Below are 15,526 nucleotides of genomic sequence, written 5' to 3'. Positions count from 1 at the left end.
GCAGAATAATAACAGCTGTGCAGCACGTAAGAAAAAAATGTTAATCGTGTAAGCTATTAGGTTAGTAACAAAGTTAGAATAATTAACTTTACAAGAACTGTACTTCGACGCCCAGTTTCGATAAGAGATTTGCAGCTGTGGTTAAGTAACAGCCATGCGAGGCTTTAAAATTTTGAAAATGCGATTGCTAGTGCCACTATGGCGCCATGGAAAATGTTTATCTTGCGCGTCATTTGGAAGCCACGCTGCTTTGAGCGCAGAAAGGGACACCTTTATTTCTCGTACTTTGGGGGCGTATGTGCCGCTTGACCTTTTGTATCTCACCACAAGTAGTGCGGTGGAGTTTCATAAGCGTGTGCGCATCAATGCATGCACACTTATTACGCCTTGAGAAGGTCTGCGTCAAGCAGAAAAAAAGGAATATAGAAAAGCATTACTGGAAAATAACGCACGCACGTAGACACAAACGTAGCCACGCAAGTGTTCTGCTACGTACACCATCTCTCTCCCTTCTGACTAGAATCCAATCTTTCTGCGGTTACTCTAGCCAGCGGTTGATTCAGAATCCACCTTTGCGGAAGCAAGCATCTTGTAGCGATGACAAGCAAGAACGGGCAGAGTTGGTGACTGACTGCCTGGGCTCTCTTATAGATGTTGGGAAACTGACTGCTTTGGTTATGCAGGTGGTAACTAAAGGCGCGGGCAGTTCGATAAGCGATGCAAGAATAGCACAGCGCAGATTTACAGGCATATATTACTCGGCACTGACTGTATGTTTTTTTGTGAGCGATGGAATTTGTTGTCATGTACTCGTTTTCGGAGTACTGGTTCTTCCACTATTTTGATATACTTACTTTTATAATTGAGCTTTTTGTCAGATTATTTTGGGGCTCTTCTTTTTTCGACAAAAAGTTCATCAGAGAGGCGCCGCTTTCGTGTTCTGTTTCCTAACTGCACCGATGTCCGTTTTGTAGCACTGTACTGTTATGCAAGAAGCTCGCCCAGCTAATACCTCGGTCGTAGCCTGGGGCGGCCGAGTCGTATGGTGTGGCAACAATGGCAAATGACCCGTGCTTTGACACTCTGATGAAGAAAAGATAGGATTTTTCCTTAAAGAGTGAAGACTGATGCCAGGTTTTGATGACAATCGATGAGTACAGTGAACAGCAGACGCGCCTTAAAAAATGCTACTAGAAACACCACGATATGTACCTAAATAAAGAAAATGCCAGCAACAATGTGACAGCTAGGCCCTTGATTTTATAATTACATGGTTAAGTGATTCAGATTGAGGCGAATGTTGTGAATATAGGGGAAAAACACTCCGCACTCGAGATTTCTGCAATATCAACGACACGAAGCGCCATTAGGACACGAGGTTGAGATACCACAAGCGGGGTTTTTTTTTTGCCGCGTGATCGGTTTGTGTACATGCAAGGCCTCAACTTGAATAAATGCTTAAAAGATGCTGCTGAATGCTCACTTCCAGTGATGCTCCCATAAGCTAGTATGCATTCAAATTAACATTTCAAGTTGATGTCACTTAAACTGGAGGATGCTAGCTCGCTTTCACACTTGCATCACTCTGGCGTATAACCTTAAGCTTACAGTGATGCTAACGTTTGCTGAACCTCACTTACGCTCGCACTTGAATGGGTTCACACTAAAAGAGGCGTTCATCCTCACAGTGGTGCGCTCATTAACACTGAGATAATGTAACAAAACCTTCGCTTTCATTGAAGGCCATCCAGTGCTGTGCACTTTTGTTTTTATATTGTGAAATTTCTTCGGTGCACCATTAGGCATAATATCAAAAAACCACCTACACCTTTGTACGTAGTTCTGTGTTTGGATCTCCATGCCACAATTGTGATCGTCAAGAATGGAATGCAGTACCAAGCTGCGTTTCTCATGTTGAAGGTTTATGTGTTGTGTGAGTTTCCAGTGACGAGCGAGGACACTTCAGAGCAAGGGAACAGTTCTGAATGACGTCTGCGTAGGTGTAAAATGTCAGGACGAGTAACTTTCACATAAAAGTAAATATAAAGGGTAGAGCGAGCTGAACAACTTTATTTTAATGGCAGTCACTTGCTTTGTTTTTCACCTGCCAGAGCATGCAGCTGAGTGGAAAATAACGAGGACGCAATAACAACAATCAGCGCTTTTGTTTTTAGCTCACATCTGCCCTGTTTTCACGCTCTCATGGAAAGTTAATACAGGTTCGCATGCCATGTTCGCCTTAGTGCGCAGCGCCCATTTTCGCTTCAATTACGCGAGCGTTGGGACGACATCTACTTAGCTGCGGGCCGCTTGGAAGCATCGCACACGGGAGGGGGAAGATAAAATGAGGCTTGGAGCCGCGTCTCTCTGCCGTTACTCTCTTCACAGAGGGCGACGTTTTGTCTTCAGGCCGATGTTTTCTCTTACTGCTGCCGATAAGGCCGCCTGATTTTTCGTTCGGGCAACAGTTGACGGCCACAACGTTGTAGAACTCGCGTTGCCTGAGCACTTGAAATATTCTAGTAAATTCGTCTACAGGTGAAAGCGGCAAGAAAATCCAGTGAGTTGGGCCACTGATGATACTAACAGGCTTGCCCTGCAGTCCTACGTGAAGAACCGATTAACAACATGTATAGATGTTCAAATCCAAGCACTGACTTCTGTAATCTAGCATGATCGTACTGTAGACAGCGTCAAGAGTTATGACTCTACAACTACTACTTAATTTGCTTGAAACTTGGTGGAAAATTGTTCAAAGTTTAATTTCAACAAAACAGGTAACAAAACATGTTGGTATGCACTAGAACCCCAGAACTAAGAGTTTTCGAAGGGGTTCATATCTTTGCTACATTGACCGCTTAAGTAACCGACACGTTGGCATTCGCCGTTTGCGTCATCATGTCGCAGCATTGTGATTCCAACATGATCTTGTGGAAACACGAAGACGCGAGGCGTACTGGAAAGCTAAGTGCTCGCATTGGACTACCTGGGCTTAACGAAAAACATTGCAACCCTAGGAAGGATGTTTACGAAATTGTCTGGAGAATGGATCTTTTGTCAAATAGTATGGATCAAATTGTGAGTGTTGTATCTGGAGGAATGTACGTGTTCTTGCCAGGAGACCAGGCCGCTGGCAGTTGCCACATAGAAGAGCGTCGCCAGGCAACAGAACGGCGGTTGTTGTCGAGATGTGATAAGATGCCAGAAGAATGAAGGGGGGGGGGGGGGAGGACAGAAATGATTGGCGCATACGACGAGATACCGGCAGACACAACAACTGCCAGTGGGCTTGGCTGGTTTCGATCGCTTAGCAATCAGTAGCAAGGCTGAAACACGTTGTACAGATCAGAATATGCAAATGGTCCGGGGAAGGAGAAAGTAGCGGACATTTAACCACTGTTTCAATGATCACTGTTTGAAACAGGTGGCTCATGGAAAGCATGTAGTACAGCATAAAGAAAGGTTGATGCTTGATTCCATTTCTTGAAAATCGTTGTGCCTAAAAGCTCGCTTTGTGCCTGGTCGTAACTTCTGTCTGGATTCATCTTTATAGGTTATAAATTTGTTGACAAGCATAAAGCACACATTTTTACTGAAAAAGTTAAGGTGTTGGCAGTCTTCTGAAACTAAATTTTGTCCATGCGCAATGAAAATGCTTCAAATGTTTGCACATGATGGCTGGTCAGATACCTCGAAGTTTTGTTCTGGTCAGGTTTTGTTTTATTTAAAGAAATTTTCGCTATACTAACGACAGCTGTCCTAGTAGCTTTTTCGTTTATGGGGTCTACCCAGTGCCCTCCACTTCTAGCTTTGGCCTTCTAGCTTTGGACGCACTGTGCTGGCTCGCCAGCACAGTTGTATTGAATGGTTGACCACATTGAATGGTTGTCCCTATACACAGGGGCAGAGTTTTCGCGCAGCTCGGAGGATGGCGAGGTAATATTACTCGATCGTCTGGGCCTTTGAGGTGTAACTGCTAGTATACGCGATTAATTTCTCCAGCACGTCGCTTTTCTGAACGAGGACGGTGGCAAGGCCCACGCTTGCGTTGGTATGAATTTCAGCCGCGGCGTTTTAGTCAAAGTGCCCAAGAGCCGGAGGGGACTGGAAACGACGCTGAAGTTACTTGAAGGCTTCCGCTCTCGGAGCTTCGCATTTAAATCGGTGTCTAGCTCACTGATCATGCTTTGCAGTCCATGTCCTGAGTGACTTAGCAAGACAATGCCATCAGAGAATTGCAGATTATTTAGGCGTTCACCATGAACTCTTACCCGAAGCTGTTAACAATTCAGGCCTGGGTATGCTTCCTGTAAACAAGCGCTGAATAGCACTGGTGTGATCGTCTCCCTGCCTGACTGCCTAGCGCAGTCTCCCCTCCGTCCTTTAACAAATCTGCTGCTGCCTGATCCTCACCAGCCGCTTCCCTCTTTTACATCAGACGTATGGTTTCCTTTGCTTCCTTTTTCATTACTGGCGGGATGTACCATTGCTATGTGCTACTCTTTCTCTCATTAACGTTTTGATTGCATTGGGTATGCATAGATTTCTGTAGAACTCTTGGGCTCTTATAGCTATCTGATCCATATTGCTGAAGACTGACAATTTTAGGGCAGAACGGTGGGTTTCAAAATTAAGATGCAGAAAACCAAAGCTATGTTGAACAGGCTAGGAAGAGAACAGCAGTTCGCAATGGGCAGTGAGGTGGTGGGAGTGGTACGAAAATACGTCTACTTAAGGCAGGGAATGAGAGCTGATCCGGATCATGACAGGAGAAGAACTAGAAGAATAAGATTGGGGTGGAGCGCATATGAACGGTTGTCTCGGATCATGAATGGGAATTTGCTAATATCCATAAAGAAAGAAGTACAGGACACTTGTACTTCCCATTCATGTATTCCCATTCCCAGCGTACTCACCTATGGGAAACAAACGTAAAGGCTAAAGAAAAGGATTCAGCTCAAATTATGGACAATGCCGCGATTTATGAAAAGGAGAATGCCTGGTGTAACATTAAGAGATCGGAACCGGGCAGAGTGGGTGAGGGAACAAACGCCGGTTAGAGACATCCTAGTCGAAATAAAGAGGAAGAAATGGGCTTGGGCATGGCATGTCCTTAAGGGTAATGGAGTGGATTCCAAGAGAAGTCAAGCGTAGCATGAGCCAGCAGAAAATTAGGTGGGCGGATGAGATTAAGAATTTTGCGGGGTAGGGTGGCCGCTACTGGTCAACGACAGGATTAAATGGAGAAATATTGGAGCGTCCTTTGCCCTGCAGTGGGCATAGTCAGGCTGATGGTGATGATAATGACATTGAAATGACACGTCTGCCTCTGTCAGAATTCAGAAGTCCAGCGTTGCGCGAAATATTCTTGGCAATAGTCGGTGCTTGGCGCACTGTGCGAGTACTGCGCACAACATTCTTATCGGCCGGCGCCGAAAATTGTGCGATAACAGCTGTTTTCTGCGGGTCTTGACATACTGCATTCTGGCTTACGATGAGACCGAGAAAAAGCATCTCTCCATAGGTCAAATGGCACTTCTCTATTTTGAAGTAGAGTACTGTGGACTTGATTGCTTCCAGCACAGTTCTAAGGCTTTTCAGCTGGGAATCAAAGGTTGAGGCGAAGGAAACGACGTCATCTATCTGTACTGGACAGATCTGCTTCTTCAGACGTGCCGGTATTCTATGCACTGCCGGTTGGAACATCTCTAGGAATGAAGAGATTCGAAGTGGCATCATCTTAAACTCGAAGGGGACATCCGGCGCGGTGAAAGCGGTCTTCTCTCGGACTGTTTAATTGACTTCGAGTCGCTCTTGATGCCCACCGAAGGGAAGTACTCGAAATTGAATGGCCTGCAGAGTGTGTCGTCGATGCGGGAATGGGGTAGACATCGTTCTTCATTATGTCGTTCAAGCTGCGGCAATCGACAAAAACTAGTGTGCAGTCTTTCTTCCACACTAGAACATGTGGTGCCGCCCACGTGCCCTTAGACGGCTGGATGACGTCGCGGAGGATTCTTTCACTTGGTGCGGCATCACTGGGCGACACATTGCAGAGTATTTGGTGGAGAGGTTGGGCATGTCCGTCGGGTACAATGCGGTGTATCAAATTTGGCGTTTGTGGGACCTTTTACGACGGCGGAAAGCAGTCGCTGCGAATGTAAAGAAGACTGCGCATCTTGTATTGTCTGTTTTCTGGTATCCTTCGCTTAAGCTTGTCGCCAGCACCTCAGCTCCTTCATTCCTGAAACGGGAGGTGCCACTAGTGTTGGCAAGTCGTCGATCGCAGAGCAACTGAGCTTTAATCTTGATGGTGCCCTCCATGTTCTCGGTAAGCCCGCCACCTATAAGGCCGATGGCGCGTCAGTGAGGTGGAATGCTCAGTCCTTCATCGAGCACGCTCAGTGTGGCAGAATGCTCCAATGTTATCTTCGAAGTTAGGGCTGCCTCCACCACATTCGTGATGGATTTGAATCGGGGGTCGTTGATCACTGGATGCTCAGTCAAAAAATAGGTTCCTAAGATTGTCTTAGGAACATTACTGCACGACTGCAAAGGTCCTAGGGTAAATATGCCTGCTGACCGGCGGTCGTGTGGTGGACTATAGTGATACTGTAAATAAGTGGTCTCCAGCAGTTCAGGACTATGGGCCGTCCCAAGTGGTCGTCACTTTATTCAGCTGAGCGGCGAATGCTCCACTGATGTCAGAATAGTCAATTCCTGTGTGGACTAACGCAGTTACCGCGCCACTGTCCACAACCACTTCAAGGTTGATGGTTCGTGTCATCGCATTACCGTTTGGCCTTGGAGTCCGGTCTCGGTTTCCTCGGGTGCTGTAATTTTGGCTGCGATACTTCGTGCTGTTTTCACTTGGCAACAGCGTCATTCTAGCCGGGTGACGTAATGGTTGAGCTTGTCTTTGAATGTAACGTTGGCGTAGTGGGTAAGGCGCTTCATGTGACTAGGCTAGTCGAGGATCTTCGACGTTTCGCTCGTGAGCAACTTCCCCTATAGAGCTTGCTGTGTTTAGTGTGCCCTGGATGGATGGATGGATGGATGGATAGGAGCGCCCCCTTTGAAACGGGGTGGTGGCAATTGCCACCATGCTCAGCTTTTCTTTATTTATTATTTTTTTTGTTTACTGTGTTGGCAATTCTCATTAAGATTCTCCATCAACTTTGCCTACGGTTTCCTACTATTCTAACCTTATGCCACATCTCTGCTTTTCAGCCACCAATCCTCCAATCGCTTTTTGCTGACTTCCACTGCAGATTTATTTACATGACCATTGTTATCTTTAAACCCTAGGGCCTCAGAAAGAGTGACTGTGCCTGCATCGACATCCGGATGGATACCATCACATTTGATTATGAGGTGTTCAATTGTTTCCACAGATCTACCACACACTGCACATGTGTCATCTTCTTCGTTAAATTTCTTTTTGTAGCTGCGCGTTCTAAGACACCCTGATCTAGCTTCAAAAAGTAGGGCACTGCCTCTTGAGTTATCATAGAAAAATTCTTTCCTGATCTGCCTTTTCCAGAATCGATATAGTTCTACACTATGTTTCTTTTCCATTGAATTCATCCAATTTTTAACTTCCGCGTTTTTAACCTGTCGTTTAATGCTCTTTCTTTCTCCGTCCTCATGACCGGCATACTTACTGGTTAGTTTTCTAGTTCTTTTCCGCCACTGTGAGTCAACGTTCTTTCTGTATAAATATTTAAATACCTTAGCTGCCCATCTGTTATCGTCCAATTTCCTCAGGCGTTCTTCATATAGTATTTTACTCTTAGCTTCCCGTGCTTCGAACGATGCCCAGCCCATATCCCCTTGTACTGCCTCGTTTGTGATTTTGCCGTGGGCACCTAGTGCTAATCTTCCAACAGCTCTCTGATTTACGTCTAATCTCGACTGAACTTCTGCCCTTAAGCACAGAACCGCATTGCCGAAAGTAAGTCCCGGCACCATTATTCCTTTCCAAATACCTCTTAGTACTTCATATTTGTTGTACCCCCATAATGCCCTATGTTTCATTATCCCGGCGTCTCTTCGTCCTTTTGCCCTAAGAGCCTGTTCATGTTTTTCCGTGTATATCTGCCCTTCGTTTAGCCATATCCCGAGGTATTTGTATTCGGCCACTTTGGGTATTTCGTGGCCTTGTATTGTAAGCACCTGATCAGTTGTATCGTTAAAAATCATCACACCTGATTTAGTTGCGCTAAAACTGAATCCTAGAGCGTCTCCTTCGTCTCCACAGCAATTAACCAAAGTTTGTAAATCTTCCTGGCTATCTGCTAACAGTACAATATCGTCCGCATACATTAAACCCGGGAGTCGCTGCTCAACTACATTTCCGCCTAATCTGTACGATAGATTATAACCCAGATTACTTTCTTCTAGCCTTCTTTCCATATTTATCACGTAAAGCATGAACAGCAGCGGTGATAGAGGGCAACCTTGCCTTAATCCTTTGTGCACCCCTACAGTTGTGGTACTTTTTTTCCCTTCCCATGTAATTTCAACTTCATTATCTCGGTAGATTTCCCTGCGGCACCTGGGACAACGTCCTCTAGCGGTCGTTGCGTTGCTGCGCCGTGGTTAGGGAAATCACGCTGAAGACGGGGACGGGGCTTTCGACGAGCGGCTCTGTTTGTAGTCGGCGTGACGCAACTATTCGTCTATACCCCGGGTATTCAGGTGCGTCCTGCGCGAAAACCCGGATACTTTTCTACTGTAACCGCAGTGCCGGATATTGTGGCCGGCCTTACAGCAGTTGAATCATAGGGGTGCGTGTTTATCGGGGGAACTCTAGAGGTCTCGTTTCCTTAGCAGAGCCTGCTGAAAACTAACCGGGCAGTCTAGCGACTGTGGTAATTGTGGTGGTGCAATAACTCCAGGCGCACGCTGGCGAGACACCTTCGGTGAAGGTGGTCATCTGTATCCAGACGGTTTAGGAAGCTCAGGTTCCTGATGCCACATATGGATAACGCCTTGACAGTGACGACAATAACAGCTCCAGGAACTTCACTTTTAGGCTACCGCTATAATCATGAAGTGGTATTATAAAGGAGCTGTCAGTTATGGCGGGAAATTGCTGATACCCTCACATTGATCTGTAATGCCCGGTCCGGCCTACCTGCGGCCACTCTCTTTCAAAAATGCTCTGAAATATCTTCGGCCCACTTGACTGCTGGCAGGCCCCTGCGACCCTTGCCTTTTCTTGGAAACCATTGGTTTACCCATCGGTCATTGTTTCAAGTACATTTCTACCGATCGGTCTGACTGGGACTGCATTCTACCTTTCGTTACCTACGGTTACAACTCTGCTACGCAAGCCACTACTGGTTTTTTTCCCGTATTTTCGTCTCTACGGACGCGAGCCTTCCTCCATCATGGACACTATACTCCCTTACCGCTCCGATTCGTCCTAATTTACAACCGGCTATCAGGCCGCTGCGCATGCCGAAGAATGCCGTTAACTCGCCTGTTCCTTTACTTCTCACGACCAGCACCGTCAGAAAAGCGCCCGCGCCGCTTCTCCCGGTCTGCCGCCATCCTATCTTCCTGAATCCTTGGTTTGGCTTAGGGTGCCCTCCTCCAGCTCAGGACAGTCTACAAAACTGCTGAGCAAATACCAGGGCCCCTATCGCGTTGTTCAGCAGACACCCCAGTTAATTATCTCGTCGAGCCCATCACGCCTTCGTCTGATCATCGCCGCCGCGGCCGTGAAATTGTGCACATGGACCGCCTGAAGTCCTACTACGTCCCAGCTATCGTCTCGTGCCCTTAGGCCGCCAGGATGGCGCTTTTTCACCCCGGGGGTATTTTAAGAAAAAAAGTTTGGGTTTGATCCCCCCGCAGCTAGAAGGAGAGAAAGAAGAAGGAAGGCGAAGGTGACGAAATTCGGGTTTGCACTTCCGAACGTTGGCCTGCTGAGCAGCACCGCTTGAACAAGGACTGTGGCCGTCCATACTAATTGTGCGAGTCGCCTCATTACAGTAACAATACATCTTCGTGATCTGGGTACGAAGTCGTAGTTTGTCCTATCTTTAATGGAGCAGGAAGAGGATGCAGAAGCACAGGTTTGAAATATGAGCCGCTCCGCTGTGTCGAGCCCCCAATGAGGACTTTGTATACCTCAGAACGCTCTCTTTCTGGGCCAGTGCTACTCTGCGCTTAAAAATATCCCACATTCAGTTGAGATTTCAAACCATTTTGTTAAGGAAGAGCGTCAACCATCCCTATATGGATTTGTTTCCTGCTCTCAGACGCAAACACCCCTCTCGTCATCTCATTGACTCGCACTAACATCCACTTACTGCTACGTGCGCTACCCTACACTCAAGTTCCTATTCACAAGGCGACACTAACTCTAACACTGATACCGGTGCAGGCTCAAAAAAATATCGGTTATCAAAAAAGGAGAAAAGCAAACCAACTTCTGAGACATCGTGACGGGCCCGGACGCTATTAGTGTTGAGTGCTGTCCCGCACTGAAACTCGCAGGAACACACCCACTTGGCGGCTCAGTCGCTGTCACTTTCAAGCAATACACTAAGGAGCTTCTTTTTCTCTTCCTTCGTGTACTTCGTCGTCCTTCCCTTTTTTTACGGCAAGGTCGACATGTCCTCCTAGACTGAGATCAACACAACACCTTTCCTTCCCTTATAAACGATGATTTTCTACAAAAGAAGCTCTTAATGACTCGTTTGCCGGTTGAGCGCCGGTGGTGGTGTACCATCATGCGGTGAGCCCTTGCATGTGCCTCGTGCTAGTGTTCTACCCTACTAGCAGAGCGCGTGCTCAACCTTTATCACGAGACCGCATGGAGCTTTTTGTTGCAAGCAGGTGCCCGTCATTCTATGCGGAAGGGGCGCGCGCTCGTTAGAGGCCGTCATACGCTTAGAATATCTTGAACGTTCTTAGAAAATTTTTTCCAATATTAGAAAGTTGCGAGGTGCTGTTATGCATATATTTAAGGTAATGTTCCATTCTTCCGATGTGCAGAAAAATCTTTCTTTAATGTTTTGCCTCGCTCGCATAGAACAGTTAAGTCTCCCATAGTAAACCAATGGGGAACGCTTAACAGCAAAAAAATGCAAGCAGGTTGATAGTAGACGTGCAGATATATTAATTTTCATAGTGCAATTTTAAAATATACGAAAAAGTTGTTGTTGATATATTCTTCTTTGTAAAAAGCATTTTTGCCAGAATTGTTGGGTACGCTTATCTGAGATGCTATGCGTGCGTCTGCGTAGCAGTGTAAGTCAGTTCTGAAGAGAGGAGCTTTAGCAGCTTGTGGCGTATGAGAACCAGGCAGACGTCATTTCACGATGTCCACAAATATATATTTTAGGCCCACTTCGTCAGGCGGACCACCAGACTGCGTGCCCAATCTCTTCTGCCCGCGCGTACGCGCAAGTTGTCGCTAGTCTTCTTCTTTCTCGGCCGGACCATTGTAGCAATCGCGTGGTAGGCCGCTACAGGGCTCCCCGTCTAGCGAGGAAGCCGTGAGTGTGACGAGTGGGAAACAGGTCTAAGTTCACCGGTCCGGTCAGGAAGGGATGTGGCAGCACAATTAGGTGAGTCTTCAGAGTCGAAGTAAGCAGGCTTCAGGCGATAAATTGAGATATTATCCTCCTGGCCGTTGAGAAGCAGCAGAAAGAAGTACTTGCTGTGCCGTTTGAGGACCTTGAACAGGCCGGCGTAAGGGGGACGTAAGGGAGGACGCACAGTGTCCGTTTTGCACAAAGACGTGCGTGCAGCTCTGAAGGTGGAGGTTGGCCTACACATGACGAGTAGACTGTCTTGGATGAGAAGGAACGATGTCACGCATAGCGCTGCTAGACGGCAGGCGTAGTCGAAATGTCAGTAGGAAGGGTTAGGGAGGGGTAGAAGAGCCTACCTGAGACGCGAAGAGTGGTAACGAACGTAAGCTCGGTGGCACTGGAGGAAAAGTTACGGCGAAGAGTGGTGCGGATGCCAAGCATGACGAAAGGAAGGCGCTCAAGACACGTTGTAGGGAAAGTCGAAGACATGAGTGAAGCCTTCAGTTGTCTGTGAAAGCGTTCGTTGGAGCCATTTGATATCGGGTGGTAAGAGGTTGTTTTGGTATGGTTCACGCCGAGCAGCCGAGGTAGGTTAGCGAACAACATGGAGTCCAACTCACGACCACGGTCAGTCGCAATGGTGGAAGGTACACCATAGCGGCTAATCAAGAGAGTGAGTAGCCCTTGAGCTATCGACTCCACTGTGACCTCCTTGAGGGGCATCGCTTCGGGCCAGCGGGTAAATCTATCAGTGCAGGTTAGCAGGCATCGATGGCTCTGGCAGGCAGGAAGAGGACAGACAATATCAACGTGGAGATGGCGGAAGCGGGCGTCCGGGGACGGGAATCCGCCCAGAGGACTCGCAGTATGGCGGTGCACTTTAGCTTGCTGCCAGCGGAGGCAAGCGCGCGACCAGCGACGAACCTCTACATTGATGCTGGGCCAAACGTAGCGAGATGTGACGAGCCGCTCAGTCACGCGAATTTCAGGATGAGGTAAGGAAGGAAGAGCATCGAAGACGGCCCGGCGGTATATGTGAAGCACGTAGGGACGAGGAGAGCCGGTTGGCGTATCGCAAATGAGGGACACGGCGCAGCCAGGGTTAAAGACGTCTTCGAATACCAGAGTGTTGATGCGTGTGCGAAGTAGTCTGAGCTCGTTATCGGTACTCTGGATGGCAGCCATGGCTGTGAAGTCGACGACTGGTCGGCCGTGCACCGCTGCATGGATTGCGGCGCGCAAAAGTGCGTCGGCGACAGCGTTCGATTTGTCGCTGACATGACGAATGTCGCTGGTGTATTTAGAAATGTAGGCAAGCTGCCTTATTTCACGGGGAGCATAATAATTGCTACCAGAGACCAGCGCGGACGTCAGGGGCTTGTGGTAAGTTAGTACATGAACTGAGCGGCCCTCGAGGAAAAGGTGAAAGTGCTTGAGGGCCCAGTAAATAGCTAGCGGTTCTCGGCCAAAGGTGTGGTAGCGACGCTCAGGGGCCGAAAGTTTCTTTGAAAAGAAGTTGATAGGTTGCCATGTACCGGCAACTAACTGCTGCAAGACCGCACCTATAGCGATGTCTGATGCGTCAACCATGATAGATGTTGGGGCGCCACATTTGTGATATATGAGGAGCGTCTCACCGGCTATGGCTTATTTGATGCCTTGAAAACCTTGGTCAGCCGTGTCGGTCCCGGCCAGGATGGTGTTCGGTGTCTTGGGGCCCAAGAGGTGATCGTGGCTGCTGTGGAGGCTGTGCTGCAGTATGCTAGCACAGCGAGGGATGAGTCGGCGGCAATAATTAACGAGGACAATAAATTCGCGTAGACGGACGGCTCAAGGTGGACGGCTGAGGCCACTCGCGGATGGCTGTGTCACAAGAAGGAATTGGGCGAATGCTTTTGGTGTTCACGCGATCACCGAGAAATCCAACTCCGGGACACCTTGGGAGAGTTAACTACAAGGCCAAATTTGCTGAGGCGTGCGAGCACTTGCTTTAGGTGGAGCTTGTGAGCCTCGGTGGTGGGGCTGAAGACGAGGATATCGTCGAGGTAGGCGAAGCAACATATGAGACCTCGCAATCCTTGGTCGACGAAACGTTGAAAGGTCTAGGCGGCATTGCAGAGACCGAAAGGCACGCGGAGATAATCGAACAATCTGAAGGGGGTTATAATGGCGGTCTTCAGAATATGTGAGGGCTCCACAGGAATCTGGTGGTATGCTTTCACCAGGTCGACCTTGCTGAAGATAGTGCAGTCGTTCAGTGCCGGCGTAAAATCCTGAATGTGAGGAATGGGGTAACGGTCTGGTACGGTGGCCTTGCATAAACACGGCAGTCGCCGCAGGCTCGCCAGTCGCCGTTCTTTTTGGGCACCATGTGAAGTGGGGAGGCCCAAGGACTCGAAAGGGACGATGCACAATGGAGTGGTACCGCGAAGTATGGCGTAAAGGAAGGGTTGAACAGGACACCATTACGATACTAGGTAATGTGCAATAACAGCGCATTTCTTTGAATCCGACATGACGTTAAGGATAGTCGCTAAGCTTAATAGTACACTGGCTTTCGCAGAACAGCATTGCTGATCTCGACGAGATAGAGCTTTGTAAAGCACTTAACTTTTTTAATTTGCGGAACATTTTTTGGTTAAAAAGCAGAATAAACTAAAAGGTAATCGCTGTAATAACCCAGTACCGAGTATTGTAATGGTGAGTTGATTTTCTTTTTTCATAAAGAAACATCCTGCGAGAACGTTGAAGCCGGCTAGCTGGCACATGTCTTACCCGGTTTCTAGCGCTGACAGGGGATGACGAAGAAACGAAGTGGACAAAACACACAAAATTTATTTCTTGTCCTCGTTTTTCAGCGCTAGAACCTCCTTGCACGCCCATTGCCATCTTAAATGGCTTATAATTTGTGAACAATAAGGCAATCAGGTGTTCTGCAAAATTGTTTTATATTTAAAACTTCTTAGTAAGCAAGTATAAACATCACACCGAAAGAGCTCCATTACTCGGAATGCTTGCGGATCAGACCCTCTGTCACTTTTCTTCTGGTACATGAATATTGCCGCGAATGCTTGTAGTGTTTGTTTGTTCATCCTTCAAAGCTGCCGGCACGCCGCTTTATCGCTTTGTTCCTGATGCAAGACGCGCCTATATTCATCTCAATTAATCTAATCCGGCCGGAGCCGATTCTAGGTTGTTCCAGAATGTTCAAATAACTTTCCAAGCTTTATCTGGAAAGTTCGCTATCAGCTTCGAAAAGAGCATGGCCGAGAGCGGCCGGCAGCATTCTGTTCGACGACCGCCGAGCACGCTTGTTGTTACACCGCAGTCGAGCGATTCAAGTCAGCTCAAATGAAGAGTTTCGTTTAGAAGCCATTCCCGCTGTTTTGCTGTTCGCTGGACTGCAGTCAGCAGTACGTGACATCTGTGGAGGTGCTCACCTGCTATCCTGCTATGCCCGTCAAGAAGGAACCTGGCACACAGGTACCGCCCGTCGTGCTTCGCTAGCCACGCGAGCCACCGACTTCCCGTGGAGAACCAGACGAATATGTGGAAGGCTTGCTGGACATGTACGACCGTTCGGCAGTGCTAAACACCTGATGCGACAGCGCGAAGCTTCCAAACGTATATTTTACATTGGACGGCACTGCCAGAATGTGGTTTGAAAACCACGAATCATCCCTCACGACCTGGGCGACCTTTAAGAAGCAGCTAGCGGGTACGTTCACAAGCGTCGTACGGAACGAAAGAGCGGAGGTCCTGCGGCAGTCACGAATTCAACACCGAAACGAGACCCTGACTGCGTATTTGGGAGACATGAAACGCCTTTTCAGGCGCTGCAACCCTGACATGACTGAGGAAAAGGAGGTCAATTCCTGGTGCGTGGCGTAAAGGGGTAGTTGCTCTCTGGTTTGATTCGGGATCCTGCAAGAGCCGTCGCCGAGTTTGTAGTTGAAGCTTGTACCATTGAAAAG

At 47.9% G+C, this 15,526-nt stretch overlaps 1 protein-coding gene across 2 annotated transcripts in view; it reads right to left on the bottom strand.

Annotated features, from left to right (window-relative positions):
* LOC149328423 (lipase lipl-1-like) overlaps window positions 1–15,526 on the bottom strand; it is a 60,046-nt gene that overhangs the window by 30,243 nt on the left and 14,277 nt on the right. The gene's annotated exons all lie outside the window — the stretch shown is intronic.

This window comes from Amblyomma mixtum, chromosome 9, assembly GCF_055824585.1.
Source record: "Amblyomma mixtum isolate Tamu chromosome 9, ASM5582458v1, whole genome shotgun sequence".
Lineage (NCBI taxonomy): Eukaryota > Metazoa > Arthropoda > Arachnida > Ixodida > Ixodidae > Amblyomma > Amblyomma mixtum.
Note: the sequence above shows the minus strand (reverse complement) of the source record. Positions and strands in the feature narration are given on the sequence as shown.